Here is a 17,830-nt window from a genome sequence, read left to right as displayed (position 1 = left end):
TTGACGGGGAGACAACTGAGGTGAGAAGTCCCTGAAAATACAAAGTGCTGTATGAAGGGCATCTGGCTGGCTCATTTGGAGAAGCATGAGATTTTTTTTTTTTTTTACATATTTATTTTTGAAAGAGAGAGAGATAGAGTGTGAGCAGGGGAGGGTCAGAGAGAGAGGGAGACACAGAATCCCAAGCAGGCTGCAGGCTCCGAGCTGTCAGCACAGAGACCTTTGCGGGGCTTGAACCCACAAGCCGTGAGATCATGACCTGAGCCAAAGTCAGACGCTTAACCTACTGAGCTATCCAAGTGCCCCAGAAACATGAGATTCTTGATCTCAGGGTTGTGAGTCTGAGCCCTATGTTGGGTGTGGAAATTACTAAAACCAAGCTTTAAAAAAGAGAGACAAAGTGCTATATGAGAGTGATTGCAGCATGATTTGTCCTCAGCCTTGTCTAGAAAGTGTAAACCTTGTGAGGGCTTGCATCATTAGGGAGCATTGAGACAAAGAAACATTTAGTCAGAGATCAGTCAGCACTTTAAAAAAAATCAGCTAAAGAACTGTCAAATTAGTTGTCTATCCAAATAATTATTTTAGTGAAGTGCATTTTTTTCTAATTGAAACTGGTTTCTACACAGAGAAATGGCCTCACTCTCGTCTTGCTTGGAGTCAGTTTGGCAAACTAAAGGTTCTAATAACTTATGTTTAATAGCCCTTCAGGGTCACTTGCATTGTATTTTACTTTGTGCTTTCCTCAGCAGTGGGGTGACATAGTCCCCTTTCTCGGGGGGTGGTCTTGCTACTCATAAGGGGGTGTAAGCAGGCAGTGTTCCAGTTCTCCAAGAACCTTCCGAGACTGCAATGTTACTTGAAAAGGAATTTCAAGCAGTTTAGGGGTAGAGACAAGAATAGTCCCTTGCTGACGGGATGATAGAGAAGTGCTTTTCTGCTGGTCCCTGGATACAGTAAAGGGAGCCTAGGGAAAAAGAAAACCACAGGAACACAGCTCATCCTCGGGAAACTTGGGGACACGTGAGCAAAGATGCGTGGGCTAGGAGGTTTAGCACAGCGTTATGGAGATTATAAACGGAACTGGTTGAATAAATTATGACACACCCACACAGTGGAAAACCCTGCAGTCATTAAAATTGATGAGAGAATCTATATGAGAATTACTCCTGATATATACTAAATTTAATAGAAGAGGTTAAAAACAGTTATGTTTTCATTATAAATGAAAACTAGGCTTTCCTTGTAAACACATACATATATTTTTACCTTGAGAAAATGCTGGATGGCCAGACCAGCATTTTAAGAGTGATTATTTCTAAGCAGTGATATTTTTGAAAATTAAAAAATTGTTTTCCTAAGTGCTTAGCCATGCTTTCTAACTATTCTACAATGAAAAAATTGTATTGTCTATTAAAATTGAATAGTAGAGGGGTGCCTGGCTAGCTTAGACAATAGACCATTTGGCTCTTGATCTCTGGGTTGTGAGTTTGAGCCCCATGTTGGGTATGGAGATTATGTAAAAAAGAAAATTGAAAAAAAATTGGATAGTAAAAATAAAATGAATGAAACTGGGGAATGAAAAGTAAAAGGTATGAACGCAATTTAGGAAGAAAATAAGCCAAGCTGAGTAGGATCCACAGATTATGCAACTACCTCTTTGGAGAAGTTTCTTATCTGAGAAATAAGCAGGTGGAAACAGAATGAGAGCAGAGGATTTCTGAAGAATGATTTGAATCTGTTAGACTCCCCAGGCTGGGTATAGCAGGGAACAACAGTTGTCCCTCCATATTTTTTCTCCCAATTTTCCACTGTAAAATAAATCACATTTTGGGGGGTACATGGCCACCTGGAACGCCGATCACATTTGCCAGCCTCTCCGGACAGCTAAGTTTTGGCCAATGGGATATAAGCGAATTTTAGGAAGTGTCGTTACTGAGAGAGATTGATTTTCTCTTTCCTTTCCTCCACTTTGCCATGTGGAATGCAGACATGACTGCTGGAGTTCCAGCTGCCATCTTGAACAGTGAGGATGAGGGTCACACTGAAAGAGGGAAGGAAGTAGTCTGGGTTGCAGAGCTGTCACACAAGTCTTGAACTACTTTCACTTCCAGACTTTCGTCTGGAAGCTAAATAAACTTCCGTCTTGCTTAATGCACTGTTAGTATGGATTTGTAAAAGAAAAGGGAGGAAGAATGAAAAAAATTAGGAAAAGAAAGAACCGAAGCCCTTTTCTTTGACTTTGCATAATCATGATAGTGTCAATAATTAACATTTATTGAGTGCTCCTTCCTACGGGCCAGGAGTTGTGCTCGGTACTCCACAATATATCTCAATATATCTTATTTAATCTCATGCCAACCTGTGATTAGACTCCCATGTATCAGAAGTTACAAAGTTGCCCAAGTTCGTGAAGGTAGGAAGTGGTGGGTTCAGGATCTGAGGTCGAGTTTGTCTGTCCCGAAGAGCCCAAGCTGGTGTTTTTCAAAATGAAGTTTGTGGTTCACCTGTATCAGACTCCTGGACCACATCCCTGATCTATTTGACCAGAATCTCTTGGAGTGCAATTCAAGTAGCTACTTTGTCATCAAGCTCCCCAGCATCCAAGTTTGATGCCCTGGTCTGAGTTACATCTTATTCTAACTAAAACGGGAGCAATGGAGTTTTGATGTAGGCTTTGTAAATGGCTAAGCTGCCTTTTTTCTTTCTTTTCTGGAAGATACTCCAGTGCAAGTGGCTACATATTTTAATGACTACTAAGCAAGTATATTAAAACTGAAATTGCACAGAGTGCTTACATCTTTTTGAAGATGTATGTACGTTGAAACCCTGAGATAGTTCTAGTTGCCTGACCACCTTCATCTTTGTGGGAGTGAACTGTCAGTCCATTCTTAACATCTTCTTACTCTTCAACCTCCCCTGGCATTCTCAGTTCTACATTCATACTTATAGGAACTATGGACTTCCTGCTGAAAAAAGGTCGGTGGGGCGGGTGGGTGCAGAGAGAGGGAGAGAATCTGAAGAAAGGAAGGAAATTAACGTTTATTGTGGTACTGGCAGGCCACAGAAATTTGTCTCACATTACCGCTTTACTGCACTCTTCATGTATTGTCATTTACATCATCTCAAAATCCTATGAAGTCGGTGGTGTCACCCCATTGTACTGATGAAGAAACAGAAGTTCTGAGACATTCAGTGTTATCGCGCAAGGTCACACAGCTAACGTGTGGCAGCCCCAAGACTGACTTAGGCTCTTTTGACCTCAAGGCCTGGTGTTTCTATCATCCTCATTCTCTTTCATCCAGCTGAAGTCACCAAGTATGTTTTTCCATCATAAAACTCATTTGGGTCTCTGTTTTATAATCAAAATCTGAATAGAGTGTGAATGCAATTTGCTTGCTGCTGGCTGCATTAGCATGAATTATTGAACTCCAGAGCCCTCACATAAAAGTTAAGCACCTGAAGAGACTCAGCTGGTTGATTCTATCCGGTTCTCAACTGTTCTCTCAGGGGAAAATGACTCTGCGTTCCACATCAGCCATCACCCGTCACATTGTTGGTAATAGGTTTTATCACCCACAATTGTTTTCTGTCTCTACAGGTGTGGGTGGGAGGGGAATGGGGATAAAGTGGGTGTGGAGGTCTCAAAGCCAAGCCATTACCAAACCCTTTTTCCTGGTGATTTTCAGGAAGCCAGATGATCCAACGGAAGCTCGCATGTACCCCTGAAGCTTTCCTTCTCTGAGATTCAAAAGGCTCAAGACTTCTATGGTCCCGTAATTTGTCTATTCATTTGTCACCACAGTAGGGTCTGAGAGCCATGAGGGCCATGCTTTTGATGGAGGAATAACACATGGAACCAAGAAACAAGGAAACACGGAAACACGGTCATGCAGAGACATTAGCAGTAAAAGGAGGAGGGAACTTGTCCGCATGAGCACTGGGTGTTGTATGGGAGTGATGAATCACGGGAATCTACTTCTGAAGGCAAGAGCACACCATATACACTGCATGTTAGCTACTTGGTGATAAATTATATTTTTAAAAAAGTATGTTATAGTAATGAATGTTAGTAATAAAATTATGGCAAGCATTCCTTCTTTGAGGAACCACCTGTTTGCTCTCATCTTCTGAATGGCATAGCATTCACTCTGGTCATCTCACACACACAGGGCTATGTGGCCCAGGCCAGCCAGGGACCCCAAATCCCCCTAGCATAGTGCTTTGTACAGAGCAGTCATCTGCCACAAACAGGGCCAACTAGAATCTTCTCAGAGGTTTGATATATAGATGCTCTCTTGAATCATGTGCCTTGAGGAGGTAAGCCTTGGAGTACTAGTGGTGATATTTCCCGACCAAAAGACACATCTTCCTGAATGAAGACACAGGAGGCAGCAGAAATAGAGATATGGATAGATAAGAGAACTAGACAGACAAGAAACTTGACAATAAAATTTGAATGCCTAGGTCCAGCTGTGCTTGAAGGATACTTAGTTAAATAAGATCAACTTACTTATCTGCAATGTTTTGTTTATTACTTAAACTACTTGGGAGTTACTTTCTGACACCTGACACTGTACAAGTCTGGACTAGGACATATTAAAAACCCAGAAACAATAAGACTGCATAACAATGAAATAGCCAAATAGTAGAATCCAGAAACAGCAGGAAGTCTCGTTGCCAATGAGCTCTGAGCTTATTTCCAATTTGAAAATACAGAAGGAGTCATATGGACTGGTAACAGGGTCAGAGAAAAGGAGCCCAAGTGCAACAGAATCACCACAGTACAAAGGAAAAGGCCGAGTTGGGATGAGAACTCCATCTGCTACTATGTACTGAGCTCTTCAATGTGCACTGGTGACACTCCCCACTGGTTTAGAAAGGGCTTGGCCTGCTTCTCTCTATTCCTGGAATCAGGTGGGGCCAAAATCAACATGCGGAGCTAAGTGCTTACCTTCCTGAGCTGGTTATGAGATTGCCCATCACTGGTGAGTGGAGCCAAGAAAAACCATCCTGGCCTTTGGCTCAAGTTATTATTCACTAGGCTACGAATTCTCTGCTGAAGAGTTCAGAATGTATGTGTAAAGCACCTCTGTATCTCTGTCTCTGAGACCTGGAGACAAGCAGGTATTTGACAAATGCTTGAAGAATGAATGAATTTGTGAACTAATCAAGAAATATCCAGAAATTGTCATTCCTGGAAGAAATGGGTATGTGCCAGGTGAATCAATATGACTGATAATAACAATTTGAAAGTAGGTTTATTGGCATAAGCTGGGAAACAAAAAAAAAAAAAGAGAATTTGGGCCATATTTTCCAAATTGTCCTGAATTTTAACAATTTGGTCCTACACATGCTCGAAAAAGCGTTCTATACTCAAGTTCAGGAAACACTGAGTTAAACAAAGTCACATAGATTTCTTTGCTGACTGGCTTCTCAGAAGCTTTATCTGCTAATGTGATTTTGCATTTGCATCTGGACCACTCTGCCGGATTAGCAGAACAGGCCGTGGGAATGCTGGGTAAGATAAATGTGATTTTATTCTACTGGTGAGAAAAGAGTCAACTGACTGTCCTGGATCTTAACTTCCTAGTTGCTGCTTAGCCAGTTGGGCCACCCTACCTCCCTCCCTCACCATGATCATCCTTTTGGAGCAGATTTTGGGCATTGGAGTGTATGTTAGAAAGTGCTGGTTGGCCCTTGTGCACACGTTTTGTCTCCTCTGGTGAGAAGGGAGAACATGCCAGTGCCCAATAGGATCAAGACCATCTGCTAGTTGGGGACTTGAGATCACCAGAAGGTTCACAGTATTATGCTCTTCCTAAGTGGAAATCCCTGAATCTGGGCATTCATATTTGAGGCCAGGCTTATGAGATACTCTATGTGAGTTACTTTTCTTCATAGAGAACTTTACTTCTTTAAGGGAGACACGAGGGCACAACAGAACATAGATGTTACATTCAAGTAGGATGTCTGTTTGCATTGTGGCTTTTGTTACTTTGACCAAATCACTTAGCCTTCATGATCCTTGGTTTAGATCATCCACAAATTAGGACTAATACCATACCTCCGTGTGCAGTACACAGCAAGTCTAGGTTATTCAAACCCTGCCTGTTCCAGAGAAATGTTTGGCAGCTGACGTGGGAGATAGCCTCTAAGCCCTAGGAATATCCTGACTGTTTAAGAGAGACTTTGTACACTGGGGGCCTCGGGTCACACCAGAGAGTCTAAACTAATAATGTGATTTATGGTGGGAGCCTGGAGCCATGTGCTGGTAGAACCTTGACCTCTGGAGAAGCTGGAGACTAAAGTCACCCACACAGGAGGTCGGTCATGCCTACCTGACTAGCTTCCAATAAAAACCCCAGACGTCAAGTCTTGGGTGAGCTTCCCTGGTTGGCACTACTTCACGGGTGCTGTCATGCATTGTCGCTGAGTGAAGTTATGTGTTGTCTGTGAAACTCTTCGGGGAGAGGACAACCGCAAGTTTGTGACTGGTCCTTTCTGGACTGTACCCTGTGTGTGTGTTTTTTTGTTTTTTGTTTTTGATTCGGACTTTAATCTGTATTCTATCACTGCCGTAAACTGTTAACTGTGACTGTAACAGCTTGCTGAGTTCTGTGAGGCCTTCTAGTGAATCACTGAATCTGAGGGGGGTCTTGGGGACCTATGAATACACTTCCTCATGGGTTTGCTGGGAGGACTAATGAAATAAATCACATAGAGTACTTGTAGGATGCTTGGCAAATAGTAAGTGTTCAATAAATAAGGATTTTTTGCCCAATGGAGGAGAGAGGAGTGATAAGCTTGTTGTTACATCTTCTGGCCTGACTTTTCCAGTCCTACTTGTCAGTCATTCAGTCTTTCAGTAAATGGATTTTTGAGGGACAACTATGCCAGGTATTGTCTAGTTGTAGAAACAAAGATTAAATTTATAAGTAAAGATATAATTACAATTTTAAGTGTTATGGAGGAAAAGAATAGGGTGATGAGAGATGGGAAAGGAACCAATGTAAGGAAGGTTCTTTTTAGTGGCCCTGTATTTCCATCTAAAAGTGCATTCTCGGGGCGCCTGGGTGGCGCAGTCGGTTAAGCGTCCGACTTCAGCCAGGTCACGATCTCGCGGTCCGGGAGTTCGAGCCCCGTGTCAGGCTCTGGGCTGATGGCTCAGAGCCTGGAGCCTGCTTCCAATTCTGTGTCTCCCTCTCTCTCTGCCCCTCCCCCGTTCATGTTCTGTCTCTCTCTGTCCCCAAAATAAATAAATGTTGAAAAAAAAATTAAAAAAAATAAATAAAAGTCCATTCTCTTCTGTGACTTTTGTCATATAGCTTTCTCTTTATATCATCTTCCTTTAGTCCTTTGTCTCAGACCTCTCCTCTTCCAGTCCTAGGTACAGAGCTGGGACACTGCAGCTTGACAGTTTCCTTTGTTATCTATCTCTTGCCACTTTTAATCAATGGGCATGGCATTCCTGCCTTCTTCTATCAATCAAATATCAATCAAGTATGCCAAGCTTCTTTCCCTTGGTTCCTCCTGCCTCTTTTCTGGATTATCAAGGGTCTTGGAGCAGGAAAAAGTGCAAGAGGCAGGAGTCTATGCCAGGGGACAGAGAAAGAACCATTCACAATTCTTAGCCCCATTTTAGGGTCACCCTTAGCATGCTTTCGTTTTTCCCTGCAAATATTTCTTTGAGATTGCTTTGGGGTGATCTCATTCCCCTATCATAGGAGGTAATCCCAGACATGTTCATAGCTATATCCCTGACTCCTAACATAAGCTGGTTCTTAGTAAATAGCTTGGGATTGTTTTTGAAATGGGCTGGGTGCCAGGTCCCAGAGCTGTTCAATGGGATAGCACTGAATTCTTCAGGGAATCAAAGCATTTCCATTGTAATCTCTTCTTCTAGGAGGGCATAGGCACCTGTGAGGAGGCTCTAGAGGTACATGGGAGCGTAAGAGACAAGGCAGTGGGGGGGGTGGGGGTTAGTTTTCTCACATCCTGGGAGGCGATTCTGCTCCCTTCCATTATCCTCATTTCCAGAGTGAGCTTTTCCAATTGGTGTGGCACGTGGTGAATGAGTCTCTTTCCATATGCTCTGAGAGTCTGAGCCAAATCCAACATGCACAGGGAGAAAAGATGAATCAAATGACTGTCCCACCATCACTACCTTCCCTGGCTTAGGAAAACATAGTAAAAAGCTCTGGTTACATGTACACTGGCTTCTTCCCCCAAGCCTTTTCTCTCTTCCACCTCCACGTGAAGATTTCTGCAGCTGAAGGAGGAATGGCCAGGGACAGTATGACCCAGGCAAACAGCAGACATTTCTCATGACAAGGCAATATGGTTGGGGGCTGGAGGTAACGCCTAGAACGTGATACATAACTTACAAATTTGTGTCCGTGAGTGACGCCCTGAACCTCTCTGAGCCTCAGTTTCCTCAACTTCAAAGCAAAGACAGTAATTCTTACTATTCCTTCTCACTCTAAACACAATAGGATACTAAGGTGAATGGTCAAAGCTCCAGGGACATCTTTAAAACATTCCAGAAATAAAGGTGATGTATGAGACAAAACCAAATGAGCAAAATGTTGGTAACTGTTGACATGTGAGTCACGGAAAAAATGTGAAATATTATGCTACTGTTCTCTCTTTTTCCGTGTACGTGGTCCTTCTTAGATTTGCCAGTGAAGTCAAGGTGCCAATAGCAGGATAGGCTGTTGTGGTGAGGCATGAAGTGATGGGGAGTGCTCCCAGACCCTCGGCGAAAAGGACTTTGAAGACAAACACTGAGATGGCTGTGCTTGCCCTCTACTGTCACAAGTTACATCTTGATTTCAGTTTGCTTCTTAGTTCATCTCAATCCCATAAGACTTGCATGTTGTGTGTGTGTGTGCGTGTGTATTTATACCTATTAGCCCTTTAATTTGGTGATACCAAAGAAAAAAGCCCACATGACCCCTGTTGAAAACAGCAAGCTCTGGGAGGTTAGAAGTCTTTTCTTTCAGTTCAGCTGTCCTTGAAGTCAAGATTTTCATCATAAGGACCTTCTGCAAATCTGCAGTTTGTCTGTCTCTGTCAAATGAAAATTTAGAGCATTCCTCTCATTTATACCACTGGGACAGACATGACCTTGGGGAAGAAGTACCTGCCTGCCTATGGAGCTGGTCCCCATGTTGGGAGTGAGTGACGCTGGAGACCTTCATGTCATCTCTCGCACTGGGCGCAGGGTCATTTAAGTAGAAATCCCGAATTTAGGAAAACTTTCTGAAAGTCCCTGAGAAATCAAAGATGTCTCTGATGATTAAGCTACAGAAGTATTCTGGAAGTTATTTGCAATCATTTTTCATTCTAAGATAGAGCCTGTAGTCCTCCTAGGAATACGAGATACTGCAAATTACAGGAACAATTTTCTTTTTTTCCCATAAAATCATATCCAGATAGGTGCCAAAATCTTTGGTATTGCATCTCTGTCTTCAGAAAGCCTTCACTGTCTCCTCCCCCAAGGCTGAGTTGGGTCTCCTTTTCTCGTGAGCCATTGCACCCAGCAACCCTGCCAGTCCCCCTGTCACAGCACTCTTCACCCTGTGGTGTAATTGCTGGTTTCCTTGTCTGTCTGTGCTCCAGACATTGAACTCTGTAGCATCAGGGCCTATGGCTTGTTCATCTCTATACCCGTGACTACTGGCAAAGTGATGCCATCCATGCATTCCTCCAACAGAAATGTATGGACACCCCTACAGTATATAAGATAGGCGCACTCTCTGCCTTTGTGGCAGAGAGTTTACATTCTCAGAGCACCCAGAAAGCCCAATAAGTATTTGTTGAATATATAAATGAAACAAACAAACAAATAAATAATATGCTACACCATGTCATTTGAACTGATTCCAACTTCGTCTTTTGCCATCTCTGGTACTCAGGTAAATTGCTAACATGCTCAGCTAGTTATTTCTCCAGGATTGGGAGTGTGCAAGTGTGTTAGCCTCAGATATCCACAGATAAATATAGTATTTTTCTAGGTCACCCTTTAGAAAGGTCCCATTGTTTCAAACGTGCTTTGAGCTATATCCATGTCCCGGTTTTTCCAGCAGATACCTGCCTTAGACCCTCCCACTGTTGAAGACTCTTTCTTTCCCACATGTTCTCTTCACCAAGTGTATAATCTCCACTGCAAGCAACCATGATGAGTGACAAGAAATACCAGCTGGCAGCTCCAGGAAAGGGAGCAGAGGGGAGCAAGGAGATATCTTTTTCCGCCTATTCAGAACATTGAAATCCAATTTATCGTTGGCCACACGAGCCAAAGAAAGCAGCTCTCAGCAGCTGTTGATCTGAGAGGCTCCAATCTCACTTCTGTGACCTGGGTGTCACTGATACTCCTTGGTCACGTCTGGGAATGGGTTGGCATGAAGGAGTGGCTCTCCCGTTCTCTTTCCTAAGGGCTGGTGTTGGGTAGGCCTGTTGCAGGTAGCAGAAAGTGTGAAAAGAGTCACTCTTTCAAAACTATTTTTTTGTTGTTGTGGATGGACATTCCTTGGTAATTGCTGGGCAGGTTCTTATTCATTTCATTACTTTCACCTTCACTGAGTGGTGTGCTGGTAAACCAGCTCTCAAAAGCAAGCAAAAGGCTCTGATTTGCAGCGTTTGCCAGTTTTCATGGTGTAAATACTCCTACCTTGGCTACCAACCTGACGTTACTGAATATGAAGTTGGGAGGACATAAGATGTGCATTATTGCATTTTGTGAACCAGCAGTAGCTTGTTCCAACACTATTACACAGCTCCCTAATTCACCCATGCTCCAGAGGTGAAATTGGACCATATTAGAACCTCTTGTCTTTCTATAACTGGGATTTTAGGATATAGTTTGGAAAACACTTTTGCATTTGCTATGTCATTGGGCTCTACCCACAACATTGGATGGTCATTATTATGCCTGTTTGGTGGAGGAATAAACTGAGGCACAGGAAGATGTGACTTACATTGTGGGATTTACTCAGTTCTTAGCTATCTACTCTTTTTGTTTAAGTTTTTATTTTAATTCCAGTTAGTTAACATACATATTAGTTTTAGGTATATAATATAGTAATTCAACAGATCCACACATCACCCTGTGCTCATCATGACAAGTGCACTCCTTAATCCTCATCACCTACTTAACCCATCCTTCCATGGTACTAACCTCTGGTAAGCATCAGTTTGTTCTCTATACTTGTCTGTTTCTTGCCTTCTCTCTCCCTTATTTTATTCCATTTGCTTGTTTGTTTTGTTTCTTAAATTCCTCATATAAGGATCCTGAGAAACTTAACAGAAACCCATGGGGGAGGGGAAGGAAAAAAAAAAAAGAGGTTAGAGTGGAAAAGAGCCAAAGCATAAGAGACTGTTAAAAACTGAGAACAAACTGAGGGTTGATGGGGGGTGGGAGGGAGGGGAGGGTGGGTGATGGTTATTGAGGAGGGCACCTTTTGGGATGAGCACTGGGTGTTGTATGGAAACCAATTTGACAATAAACTTCATATATTGAAAAAAATAAAATAAAATAAAATATAAATTAAAAAAATTCCTCATATAAGTGAAATCATATGGTATTTGTCTTTTCTGACTAACTTATTTCACTTAGCGTTATACTCTCTAGATCCATCCATGTCATTACAAATGCCAAGATTTAATTCCTTTTTATGGCTGAATAATATTCCTGTGTGTGTGTGTGTGTGTGTGTGTGTGTGTGTGTATGTGTGTGTATAACATCTTTTCCATTCATCAGTCCACGGATTATCTCTCTACTCTTGACTCTGGCCATTCTCCTCTCACACTGCCTGCTGCAGCCAAACCATACTTTGTCTTCTGCCAGTGCCTCATGCATGCTCACCTCTTAAGTTCTTCCCAGAACATTCTTCCTGCACTCCACCCTCTCCTTCTGTCCAATTCCTACTTGTCTTCTAGGTCTCAGCTTCAACTTCATGTCCCTCCACATTCATGGCAGGGTTAGGGATCTCTCGCAGTTTTATGTTTTATGACACTCTCTAGCATCTTGATCATGGTATCTGTCAGGGGGTGTTAAAGTACTGATCTGTCTTCTTCAGCAGTCTGGAGATTTTATGAGGGCAGAAACTTTAATCTAGCTCACCACTGATCCTAGTGCCAAGTGCCAAGTCTGGCCCAATGAGTACTTCCAGAATGAATGAATCCATGAATGATGGTCTCCTAACCCTCACTAAATGCTTTGTTTTCTATACTATCTCCTATGGACTCAGAAGCATCCATGTCCTCATAGTTTCATTAATGTTTTATTGGATCCTGTGGAGGCCCCTGCTAAAATGCACAGCCAGTCAGATTTCTCCATTGTCAGTTGCAGCTGACCTCCCCTACATCCCCATGGCCCCTCTAGACTTTGCAAAATATCACAGAAGCAAGTTAAGAAACCTGTCTGGTGCGCTATGGAATATGCTCATTACCCACATGACAAGACAAAGGCACAATTCAGAAAGAAGGCTCCAGCCAGAAGCACCTGCACCTCTGACAAAGGAGAAATGTTTAGAAATATCCAGGAACCAGCGTGTCTTGTAATAATTGCAAGACTAAGCCCTCACAGATTCGCACTGATACCCTCAATTTCCCTCCAAGGAGGCGGGAAAGGATCAAGGCTGCTTGCATGCCGGGGAGCTGCTGACCTCTGACACCACAGAATCTCATACATACCTGAGGCACTCATTATAAACATCTAATCATCTTCTGAAAACACAGCCAGCTGCCACTTAAAACAGGCGGAGTAGAGTCTGGCACACATAAGATACTTCCCTTATATTACCTGAGACTGCCTAGTAATGCAGACTCCAGGGTGTTCATCTTTGCTCTTAAGCATATATGAGAAAAAAAATAATTTACTAGTCACCATAGAATCCCATGATGCCTTTAGAAGCATTCTGTCCAATAGAACATTCTGTGGTGATGGAAATGTGCTATTCTGTACTAATACAGTAGCCACTAGCCACATGTGGTTACTTAGCACTTGTCATGTGGCTAATGTGACTGAGAAACTGGACTTTAGGTTTTATTTACTTTAATTAATTTAAAGTTAAAGTAAAATGGCCGCATGTGACTTGTGACTCCTATATTGGACAGCATAACTCTAGATCTAATGATCAGTTATAGGAAATAGAGAGGATTGAAGAACATATTAAATGATACCAGAAGGATACAACAAGAAAAATTCACAAAATAGGAAACTACATGACAAAATGACCCAATTCCTCTCATATATTACAAGAAAAAAAGAGGGTATGTGTGTGTGTGAAACCTACAGATTAAGACACTTAAGAGGCATATCAACCAAATGCAACATATGGACCTTGGTGGATCTTGATTCAAACAAACCAATTATTAAAAAATCATAAGCTAATTGGGAAAATTTGAAAACCAACTGGATCTTTGATATCAAGGAATTTTTAGATGCAATAATGGTACTGAGGCTAAGTTTAAAAAAATAGAGTTCTGGGGTGCCTGGGTGGCTCGGTCCATTGAGTGTCTGACTCTTGATTTCAGCTCAGGTCATGATCCCAGGGTCTTGGAATTGAACTCCACGTGGGGCTCTGGGCTGAGTGTGGAACGTGCTGGAGGTTCTCTTTCTTTCTTTGTCCCCCTCTGCACCTCTCCCCAGCTGGCGTGTGTGCACTCTCTCTTTCTCTCTCTCAAAAAAAAAAACAGGTAGAGGGGTGACTGGGTGGCTCAGTCGGTTAAGCGTCTGACTTCGGCTCAGGTCATGATCTCGCGGTCCGTGGGTTCGAGTCCTGCGTCGGGCTCTGTGCTGACGGCTCAGAGCCTGGAGCCTGTTTCAGATTCTGTGTCTCCCTCTTTCTCTGACCCTCCCTTGTTCATGCTCTCTCTCTGTCTCAAAAATAAATAAATGTTAAGAAAAAATTAAAAAAAAAAACAGGTAGAGTCCCTACCTTTTAAAGGTACTCACTGAGTTGTTTATAGATCAAAGAAAAGAACACATGGGCTTTGTCTCAATTTAACTTTGAGGGAGAAGGTGAGTGAGGTTTAGATGAAATAAGATTGGCTTTATGTTCATTGTTGTGGAAGCCACATGATGGATACACAGTGATTCAGTACTATTGACTCCTCTATATTTTATGTGTACACATTTTCATAATGAAAAGCTTTAAAAAATCATCAGAGGAATGCCAATGTCTGTGAGAGGATGGACAAACAAGACACTTCCCTTCTTGAATGTTGGGAGCTTAAAATTTTACTTTGAGAAGGCAATTTGGGTATATTCATCAAGATTTAAACTGTATTTTCTTTTTGACTTAGGAATGGTAGTTTTAGAAATTTCTCCTACAGATCTTTGCAGGAATCTATATAAAAGATTGTCAAGTGCAGGAATGTTTAGATAAATGATGGTGTGTTACTACTGTGGAACGCTAAGCAGATTTAAGAGAATGAGATATATCACTGTGGACTGCCATCAGAAAGATGTCCATGATGTATTCTTACGTTAAAAAGAAAAGCAAATTGTAAAAAAAAACTGCTACTATGTCTCAGTAAGAAACTACCTATGAGTATGTGTACATATATTGGTATATAGGCACAGATAAAACTTGGAAAAAAACATATATCAAATTGATATGGGGACAGGAAGAGGAGCTTACACCTCTATCAAGATGAGTCTGAGTTGCTGTATTCTCTGTGACTGTTAGGCGCTCATCCTCTGTTTTATGAATAACCAACAGCCGGTTCTCCCATCAGGCAAACTGGCTGACGTGGTCTGAATATTGTGTGTCCCCCCAAATTCCTATATTCAAATCCTGACCCCCAAAGATTATGTTCTTAGGAGGTGGGGCGTTAGGGAGGTGCTTAGGTCATAAGGGTGGAGCCTTTAAAAATGGGGTTAGTACTTTTGTAAAAGAGACCACACAGAGATGCCTAGCTCTTCCATCATGTGAGAAGACACTGTTTTTGAACCAAGAAGATGGCTCTCAGCAGAACTTGACCCTGCTGGTGCCTTGATCTTGGACTTGCCAGCATTCATAACTGTGAGAAATACATTTCTGCTACTTATAAGCCACCTACTTTGTGTGTGGTATTTGTTAGAGTTGCCCAAATGAACTAAGACACTGGTGCTTCCTCTCGGAAGAAAATGAATGTGGCTTCTGTGACTGAGAAAATGCATTTAGCATGAACTCTTGATCCTTCCTTCCAAAAGAATAGGGGCATTTAGGAAGTTCATTTCTATCAAATAGCTATCACTTACTGAGTGATGCCTGGTGCCAATCACTGTGCTAAGAAGTCTGTGCACATGTCTCTCACCCATAGGCTCTGGAATCAAGCTGAGACTCTCCCACTTGGTGGCTTTGTCCCTTTGGACATGTGACTTCAGCTGTTTCCCCATAAATAAAATGTTAGGAATAAGAGCTGCCATCTCATGGTTATGAGATAGTGCATATTCAATGCTTAGCACATGGTAAGTGCTCAAGAAAAGCCCACTGTCATTATGTTTCCACTTCCACATTCCAACAACCCTATGAGGTAAATATGACATTTCATCCCTATGACAGATGAAGAAACGGAGTCCTAGAGACAGTGGTGTGCTGACAGCAGCTCACATGGGTAGAGCTCACTGTTCAATTTTCATGAATTTTTTCACTTGACTGACCATCACGTGGGTAGCCAAGATGGGAGTATTCACACCATGGCGATGGGCAAACACTCTACTTCCCACAGAGAGCTGTTCGTTAACCAGCTGCTAGCACACTGCTGCTCAGAGAGGTTCAATAACTTGTCCAGGGCTCCATGGCTCCTGAGTGGAAGAGCCTGAATCTAAATCGCTCTCTGCTCAACTCCAGAGGTCTTAGTGTTTAGATATGCATCGTTTGAATAAATCTTTCTTTAAAAGTTAGGACTCTCACCTGGACAAAGCTAAGTAGGATAATGCTCTTCAACATCATGCCCCTAGAAGCAGTTCTCAAATTTTCGGGTGCATCAAGCCTTGTTGCTGCACAGATCGCTGGGGCCTGCCCCCAGAATTAGGTTTTTTGTGGGGCTGGGTTCAATAACTTGCGTTTCTAACCAGCTCCCAGGCGGTGCTCATGCTGCTGGTCAGGGACCATACTTGGAGAACTACTGTCTAGTAGGAAATCTGAAGCTTTCTGCTATACATCTTGCCATAAGCTTATTGGGACCATGGCTTTCTCAATTCTTATCTGATCTCAAGATGAGAGGATTTAGGTAGTAGTTCCAGGCCCTGAGCTTCCCACAGGAGACCATTTTGGTAAGATATTTGTGTTCCCAGCAGTGTGAGCGCAGGAAAACAGGAACCAAAGCTTGGTGCCTCCCTCTCTAGTTGGCCCCCATTTAGCTCTGGCCTGTGTCCCAGGAGCCTCAGCCACTCCCCACACACAGCAGGAGGCAAATGAAAAAAGCAACATTTCAAAGTCTATCTTTAAAGCCTGGCAGAAAGCTGCCCTATAATTACATGAAGTGAACTAGTTACAACTTCTCTCCTATTGATGTAGGATTATTAAGAGATTGCTCACACAGTACCGCGGAATTCAGCGAATGAATTTGGAGATTTTTGTTTTAAACACGCTTCTCTTCGAACTACCTCCTGCCTCCTAAATATTATAGAAACAAAACCAGGAAGGAAAATGAGTTGAACCCTGAGTTAATGTTTCTCATCAGAACCTGGCCGCTGCTTTTAGGAGCAACTTTCCCAGCTGAGTTTTCTAACTTAAGTTTCTTTTTGTAAACCTTTAGACAGGGGAGAAGGTAGGAAGGCATGGAGGTCCTTATAAAAACTGGCCTGTGGCCATCACTTCAAAGGAATCTAGAGAAGCTAGCATGGGGATCTGACTATCCAAGTTTGCACAGATTTAATTTATTCTCCCCACAACAGTGTTCTATGAATACACCCAGCAAATGGTGTATGCAAGACAATAAACGAGGCCAGCGGACCTTGGTGGGCCACTTTTATAATCCTGGGTTTGGCAGACAGGACAGGCACTCTTGGCTTAAAATGTACCATGGGCTTCTATCATTTGGACTTGTGGTGTGTGAATAAGGGAATATGATTCCAGGAATATGGATTCTTGCAGACAATTGCTATCCCATCTTTTTGAGAGTAGGAACTAAACCTTATTCATCTTTGTAGCCCCAGATTCCTGAGCACATAATTAGAGATCAATAAATTCAACAAATGGCTAACACTGACAGAATGTTATTTTGGAAAGAAAAAGAGCTTTTTTTAAAAAAAATTTTAATGTTTATTTATTTTTGATAGAGAAAGAGGCAAAGAGAGAGGGAGACACGGAATCTGAAGCAGGCTCCAGGCTCTGAGCTGTCAGTATAGAACCCGATGCAGGGTTTGAACCCACAAACTGCAGATCATGACTTGACCTGAAGTCAGACAATCAACCGACTGAGCCACCCAGGCGCCCAGGAGTAAGAGCTTTCAAGTCAGAGTGGTTTGCATTCAAATCCCAGCAGTTAACTCCTACTATCTGTGTGACCTTAAGCAAGCCATTTGAGGGGGTTGGTTAGTTAACAAAATTTACTAGTGCCTGTGTGCACTGACCCTGTTCTGGATATTAGGACGAAGTCAGTGAATAAGGCATTCGGAATTTCTGTCCTCAAGGTATATGTAATATTAAAGCTTATCTCAAGCTGCTCTCAAAAGGCCATTTATGGGATTAGAGTCAGAGTACCTGGATTCAAATCCTGCCTCTACCACTGTCTAGCTATGACAGATCAGCAAGTGAATGGCAACAGGAGCAGCCACATGAGGATGCCGTCAAGACTTCCACCATACCTCCCTGCGTGCCTCTGTGTATCT

The 17,830-nt window shown here is 42.5% G+C and overlaps 1 protein-coding gene across 8 annotated transcripts in view; it reads right to left on the bottom strand.

Moving 5' to 3' along the window:
- SH3RF2 (SH3 domain containing ring finger 2) overlaps positions 1-17,830 on the bottom strand; it is a 140,308-nt gene that overhangs the window by 74,962 nt on the left and 47,516 nt on the right. The gene's annotated exons all lie outside the window — the stretch shown is intronic.

Source organism: Prionailurus viverrinus, chromosome A1, assembly GCF_022837055.1.
Source record: "Prionailurus viverrinus isolate Anna chromosome A1, UM_Priviv_1.0, whole genome shotgun sequence".
Lineage (NCBI taxonomy): Eukaryota > Metazoa > Chordata > Mammalia > Carnivora > Felidae > Prionailurus > Prionailurus viverrinus.
This window is presented reverse-complemented; position numbering and strand designations above follow the sequence as displayed.